Below are 7473 nucleotides of genomic sequence, written 5' to 3'. Positions count from 1 at the left end.
GGCGGACTTTCTAACATGGTTTGCACAATTTCTTCCAGTTTGGCATTGTCCGCAGATAAATCTGTCCTGAGCTTCATGTTATCCAAACACAGATCTTTAATTTGACTATTCAAATCAGTTAAGATATGGCCCATTTCCGCCAATTCCATCGTTGCTTGTCGCACTTCAAGTTGCGGATTCTGCCACCGCTTCGTTATTACTCTGTGAATTTGTTGCGTTACCTTGATTTTCCTCACTTGTTAGTGGAGCCTGCTGCACACTTCTCAAGTTTAGGACTGCGCTAATGAAACCTAGCTCCCTAATCTGTTAATCAGTTTCCATATTTGCGGAAGAAGCTCCTCCATCACTCCTTAATTCTCTATATGGTCGAAATCAACATTCCAGAACCTCTCGGGCCATTATTATATTACATTATTACATATGGGACTGCTCTTCGAGCGGCTGCGTGTATCCATATTTCACACAAAAATATCTCTTACGCAAAATTATTTTCTCCAAAGTACAGTTTAACTCTAGACACAATTTAAAACCACAAGAGAACTTCGCAAGCAGCCGAACATATAGAGCTATGAAAAATGCACACGCAGCTCAACATACAAGATAAAAAACGACACACTCAAATCACAAAAATAAAATACAATAAATGAAACCTCCAATAGAAAACACAAATCTCGTATGTCTTCACACACACACATATATATAAATAAAAATCGGTTACCGCTCCTATGGAAGATCACCTGAGAACGGCTCAACCGACATGGCTCATTATTTTTCTTGTGTTCGTAATTGTGGATCGTAATGGCATTTCTGGTATGGGAAAGGAAAAAATGCGTTTAGTTTGACGGCTGTGCTGCCACATGTTTTCATAACAAAAAGTTATTGTGGCAGTTGTATTTATAACGAATACCGGAGATTTCTTTTTAACTTTACCGATTTACATTTTTTTTTTACACGACGCTAATCAAAGTTCGCATAGACATAGGCTATATATTTTTGTAATGCATGTAATATATAAAGGCGAGCGTACTTACAAGTCTCAAAAGTTCCTGATCAATTTACTTCATATTTCGACACGATACTCTACTGGACATCCAGACGGAAACGGTCAGAGGGAGGGGGAACGAGCAGGAGACAGAGAGAGAGAGAGAGAGAGAGAGAGAGAGAGAGAGAGAGAGAGAGAGAGAGGAGTGCAGGCTATGCACAGATAGGTAGGGGAAGGAGGAGATGCACGCAAAGAGAGGGGCAAGGAATATAGGACGTTTATGCAATTCCCGGTTGCAATTGTGAAGCACAGTCGGGTTCGCTAGAAACTATATGCAGACAGACAATGCAGCAGGAAACTCCGCTGCTATTACACTGAGAAATACTCAACGGACAACTTAGAAATTGGTCGAGTGCTTGAAAGTTTTGTTTGTTAATAAATCCTATGAAAACTGCAAGTACTGTTCAAAGGGTTCCAGGAAAAGCAGAGTTAGAGGACAGGGTCATCATATGAAGGGTACGTGAGAAATTTATGAACAGTATCTGAGTGGGAGCTGCATCAGATGCAAAAATCTGTCTATGTACAATGCTGGGGGTAAACAGAGGTGCAACAGAGGTCACAAGCCCTTTCATGGCAGTGAGAAATAGTGTGACACTTAGCACAGAACTCTGTGAGATACAGTTCTCCCGAATCTGAGGGGCACTGAGTGAAGTGCCAACTCGAACCCGGTAGAGCCTCTGATATAAAAACTCGTGGATCAAAGTCGGAAGGGGACCACAGATGTCCCAGTCATGGAGGGTAACGGATGAAATGGCGCTAAGCCATGTTATATGCATTATGTAGGTCAAAGAAGACCACAGAAAGGTGCCAGCTGTGAGTAAAACCTGTCTGAAGGCTGATTCCAATCAAATGGTCAGTTGGAGATAGCCCTGCCCAGTACCCACAATAATACATGAACAAAAGGCCCGACAATTTGAGTACCCAACATAATCTGAAGCTGACCATCCTTTCAAGCAGTTTATGAAGTCGGTTGGTTGGTTGGTTGGTTGGCTAATTAGGAGGTAGATGTGTACAGACGTTGGGTTTTTCCTGGGCTTAAGGATGGGGATAAGTGTACTGTCTTGCCATTGTGATAGGAAAGCACCCTTGAGTCTGAGAAATGTACAAGTGTTTGATCATCCCGTTGTGGCTTGTATCCAGGCCTGGAGCTGTGTCTCATGAAGAGCTAAGAGTCTGCACCAATTCCCATTCAGTGAAGGGTGCATCATAGAGCTCAATGTGGTGCTGGAGAAAGGTATCAGGGTAGGGAGAGGACGATGATGCTGTTGCAAAGTGTGTCGTGAGGTGTTCTGTGAGGACCAATGGATCAATGCACAGAGCAGATTAGAGGTTCCATTTCTGCTGTTTGCAGGGTCCCTGAAACGAAGAGCAACGAGTGGAGTGTTTGGAGTTGGCAAAATTAGTTAGCTGTCCTCAGCTTCATATTATTAATCACTGAATTTCTTGTGTGTACTGGTAAAGTTCAACCAGCGGTTTTTTCTGCGTAGTGGCCACTAACGCCCCCGTTACCTGTCCTGGAAGTTAACGTATTTTCGCGGCAGTGTACCTTTCCTCGGCTTACCGCTGTCTGGTAAGGCATGTAGTTAGACAGTCTCTTTGATTGTGGTCCGGATATGATGATTGTTTTGGACTACTAGTAGATTTGGCAACAGTGTTGGTCTGCATTTGAACTGTTACAAGTTTGAGTTGCCATCCGGTTAAGTGAATACGATTCTTGGCTGCCTGTCTCATTAGTTATGAAGTTGAGCGACTTTCACAGGCCGATCCTTGGAGCAGTCTCTAAGGCCCACTTCTCTCTTGGTTTTATCAGATTGTGATGATTTTTTAAAAAAATATTTTAATTTTGAGTTATTACTATTGGGGCCTTCCGCTAACAAATAATTTGAATTTTCTGGTCAATAAGGCCTTCAGCCATGAGTACAACTTGCTTAAGAATTTTATTAGACATTGTGTCTTAAGGTTAGTTTAAAAGAGGTGGAAGGGACCAAAATACAAGGTCATCGGTCCCTTGATCCTAATAAAAACAATTCCGCAAGGGTGAGAATTAAGTAGAAGAGACATGTAACACAAAATAGAAAGAAAGGAGAGGCCACAAGAATGAAGCAAAGGCAATGAACACAAAGGAACAAAAGAGGACAAGAGAACTACAGAGAGATGCAAGAAATAGGAGAGTGTAAAACAAGGAAGTAGATTACAGTAGCTGGCTGATCACGAAACTAGAAAGGAAAAGCCAGCTACCCTGCAACATATTAAAACCTTCACCCTATAAGCACAAGGGTGCAGGACATAGGAAGAAAAAGGACAGGCGCTAAAACTCAGTCAAATGATAAAGCCCACCCTGATAGATGAAGCATGAAACCAAGTCAGCTGATGAGGCGTTGTCTTCTAAAATCAATAATAATGTGTCATGCAATCGAAGTCGCAAGGCAACCAAAGGAGGACACAGTAGAAGAAAATAGGCCACTGTCAACCGGGCGCTGCACGAACACAGAGGCCATTCTTCATGGCGCAGGAGGTAGCTGTGGCTCGTCCATCCATGGCCAATGTGGAACATTGAGAGAACCACAGAGTCTCTGCGAGAAGCCCTCATCAAGGACTTCCACACATTCGTGGTCCCCTGAATGGCTCCCAGTTAGTTGTGCATACTGAGATTTTCCCACTCTGTCTCCCAAAGCTGAAAAACCTTGGGTGTAATAATGAATGCAGATCAGTTGTGGGGATGCCCATCTTCAGAAGTGGTTTCCATATAGTCTATTTGGCCGGCCTGTCAGCAAGTTCCTTTCCTGGGGTTTCAACGTGAGCAGGGGTCCAGACAAACACCACTGAACGACTGGACTGTTCCAGGGCATAGATGGACTCTTGGATGGACACTACCATAGGTTGATGAGGGTAACACTGGTAGATAGTTTTCGGGCTGCTCAGGGAGTCAGTAATGAAAGAAAAGGCTCCCCAGGGCATGAACAGAGATATTGAAGTGCACGAGAAATGAACACCAGCTCTGCAGTAAATACACTGAGGGCCTCAGGTAAGGAATGCACTTTAGCATGGCCGCTGTGAACATATGCAAATCCAATGCAACAATTAGCCATCAAGCCATTGGTGTAAACAACTTCATAGCCCCAGGACACTTCAAGATTCGAGAGGAAGTGTCAGAAAAGAGCAGCAGGGTTAATGGAGTCTTTAGGGCCACGTGAAAGGTCCAAACAAAGCTTTGGCTGAGGCGTACACCATGGAGGTGTACATGAACAGACCGAAAGTTCAGAGAGAAGGGACCCCACACGAACTGCAATCGTTTGCCCAGACCTGGACCACAGATGCGGCAGATGGACTGCCGAGGGTGGGAAAAGAAGATGGTAATACGGATACTTAGGGGAACTATGAATGTGTGCTGCGTAACTAGCGAGTAGTTGTGCACGTCTGATCTGCAATGGAGGGACACCAGTCTCCATCAGTAAACTGGTTACCCAAGTCATACTGAAAGCTCCTGTCGCTAGTCGAACCCCACAGTGGTGCACAGGGTCGAGCAGAGGCAATGCTGAAGGCGCTGCCAAACCATAAACCACACTCCCATAGTCAATTCGGGCTTGGACAAGGTCTCTGTAGTGGTGCAGCTGCGTAGAGCAATCTGTACCCCAACTGGTGGTGCTCAGGCCACGGAGGACATTGAGGTGCTGCCAGCACTTCTGCTTAAGCTGATGAAGATGAGGGAGCCAAGTCAATCACGCATCTAAAACCAGTCCTAGGAATTGATGTGTCTCCACTACAGTAAGGGGGGTTCCGGATGAGCAGTACGACGCCGACAGCAGTGCATGACACGACTTTGCGGCTGGAAACTGGAAGCTGTGGGCTAGAGTCCATTAATGTGCCTTGTGGATGGCTTCCTGTAGGCGCCGCTCAGCAACACCAGTACTGGAGCAGCAGTTTGAAATGCAGAAGTCGTCTGCATACAGAGAAGGTGATATGGAGAGCCCGACAGCTGCTGCTAGACCATTAACGGACACTACAAATAGAGAGACACTTAATAAGGAGCCTTGCAGGACTCCATTCTCCTGGATATGGATAGAACTATGAGAGTTACCAACTTGGACACGGAAAGTATGGAGCGACAGAAAGTTTCGGATAAAAATAAGGAGTGGGCCCTGGAGACTCCACACATAAAATGTGGTAAGGATATGATGTCGCCATGTGGAGTCCTATGTCAAAAAAGATGGAAACCAGGTGTTGCCATCTCGAAAAGGCTGTTTGGATGGCAGACTCGATGGACACAAGGTTATCAGTGTTAGAGCGACCCTGGAGGAAGCCACGACGACATGGAGCCAGCACACCACATGACTCAAGGATCCAACCCAACCGCCGAAATACCATACATTCCAGCAGCTTACAAAGAATGTGAGGCTGATAGGCCAATAGCTGTCCACATCAAGCTGGTTTTTATCGTGTTTGAACACCAGAATGATGGTGCTCTCCACCCTTTGCGACGGAAAGACGCCATCACACCAGATTCGGTTGAAGATGACGAGGAGGTGTCGCTTGTAGTCAGATGAGAGATGTTTAATGATCTGGCTGTGATCTGATCAAGCCCAGAACCTGTGTCAGGGAATGTGCAAAGGCACTGAGGAACTCCCACTCTATAAATGGGGCATTATAGGATTCACTGCGGCGTGTAGTGAATGAGAGGACATTACCTTCCAGCTGCCGTTTGAGTGTGTGAAAGGCTGGGGAGTAATTCTCCGACACAGAGGCTCAAGCGAAGTGCTTGGCAATAGCGTTTGTGTCGGTAGGTAACACGCCATTTATGGTAACACCGAGGACATATGTTGGGGCCTGGTACCTGAAAAAAACATTTGATCTTTGCCCAGACTTGTGAAGGTGACATATGGCACCAATGGTCAAGACATACCTCTCCCAACACTCCTGCCTCCGTCGTTTAATAAGGTAGTGAACACAGGCACAGAGCTGATTAAAAGCTATGTGGTGCTCCAGGGAAGGGTGCCACTTATGCTGCTGTAGAGCTTGCCGACGCTCCTTAATTGCTTCAGCGATTTCCGGCTACCACAAAGGGACTGCCTTACGCCTCAGGCACCCTAAAGAGCGAGGGATCGCTTCTTCCAACGCAGAAATTATTGTAGTCACCTGCTCAACCATTACATCGATGTTACCACGTGAGGCAGATTCAACTGCGACAGAAGAGGTGAAAGTTTCCGCAGTGTGCCTTGCTTAAAGCCCATTTGGGCAGGCGTCTGTGGTCCTGACGCTGACGCAGTGACAGAAAGATGGGGAAGTGGTCACTACCACACAGGTCGTCATGTGGACAGATGGTAGAATTCCTGGGCTGCAAACTGATAAATCAATGGCTGAATAACTACCATGAGCCACACTGAAATGTGTGGCGGCCCCAGTATTTAAGAGGCATAGATCGAATTGTGACAGTAAAGTTTCGACATCTCTGCCTCGGCCAGAACACATGGTGCCATCTCACAAGTGGTTATGGGCATTAATATCTTCCAAAAGTAGTAAAGGTTAAGGGAGCTGATCAATCAGTGTAGCTAATACATTCGGGGTACTGGACCACCTGGAGGTAGATATACATTGCAGACAGCTATTTGCTGCATCGTCATTCTGACAACCTCAGATTCAAGAGGGGTTTGGAGGGGCCCATGTTCACTACAGACTAAGTTTAGGACATAAACGCAAATCCCACCTGACACTCGATTATGGTCACTACGGTTCCTGTAATATCTCTTATGGCCGCCACAGGCAGGGGGGGGTCTGCATTGCCAGGAACCAGGTTTCCTGGAGGGCAATGCAGATAGGTGTAAAGCTTAAGAGCTGCTGTAGCTCAGCCAGATAGTGGAAAAAACAGCCGCAATTCCACACTGTAGGATGACATCGTGAGACTGGGAAGGCATGGGGCATTCAATGAGGCAGTTTACACTTCAGGGTCATCTGCTGCCACCGACTTTTTTCCTGAGCATTCTACATCCATTTTGTCTGAGGGTCTGGCGAGATGTAGGTCCTCAGCAGACGACAAAATCTCCATTTCATCCTCAGACACAGAGCTTGTAGGTAGCAGTGATGTGGGTGCCACCGCAATTTCCTTTGTCTTGGGGGAGGGAGTTTCTTTTTGGATTTCTCCCGCTGCTCCTCGGATTTCCCTGGCTGGGAGGACTTCACTGGCTCAGTCTCCGTTATTGAGGATGAGCGTGAAGCCCTATGACTAGCTGCTTTTGGGCTATTCAGTCACTGGCAGGTGTCACTTCACTGGCTTAGAATTGGGGACAGACATCCCCAATGGTTGGGGGGGGGGGGTGTTCCTCCCAAAATAGGTGGTGCAGGAGCAACAGGGAGGGTAATGCCCACACCATCAAGGGGCCAGGTGTTACCTTCCAGTTCTGAGATGTGACTTGGGTTGGAGGAGCTGATGGTGCCAG

The sequence above is a fragment of the Schistocerca gregaria genome, chromosome 1, assembly GCF_023897955.1.
Source record: "Schistocerca gregaria isolate iqSchGreg1 chromosome 1, iqSchGreg1.2, whole genome shotgun sequence".
In the NCBI taxonomy this organism is placed as follows: domain Eukaryota; kingdom Metazoa; phylum Arthropoda; class Insecta; order Orthoptera; family Acrididae; genus Schistocerca; species Schistocerca gregaria.
Note: the sequence above shows the minus strand (reverse complement) of the source record.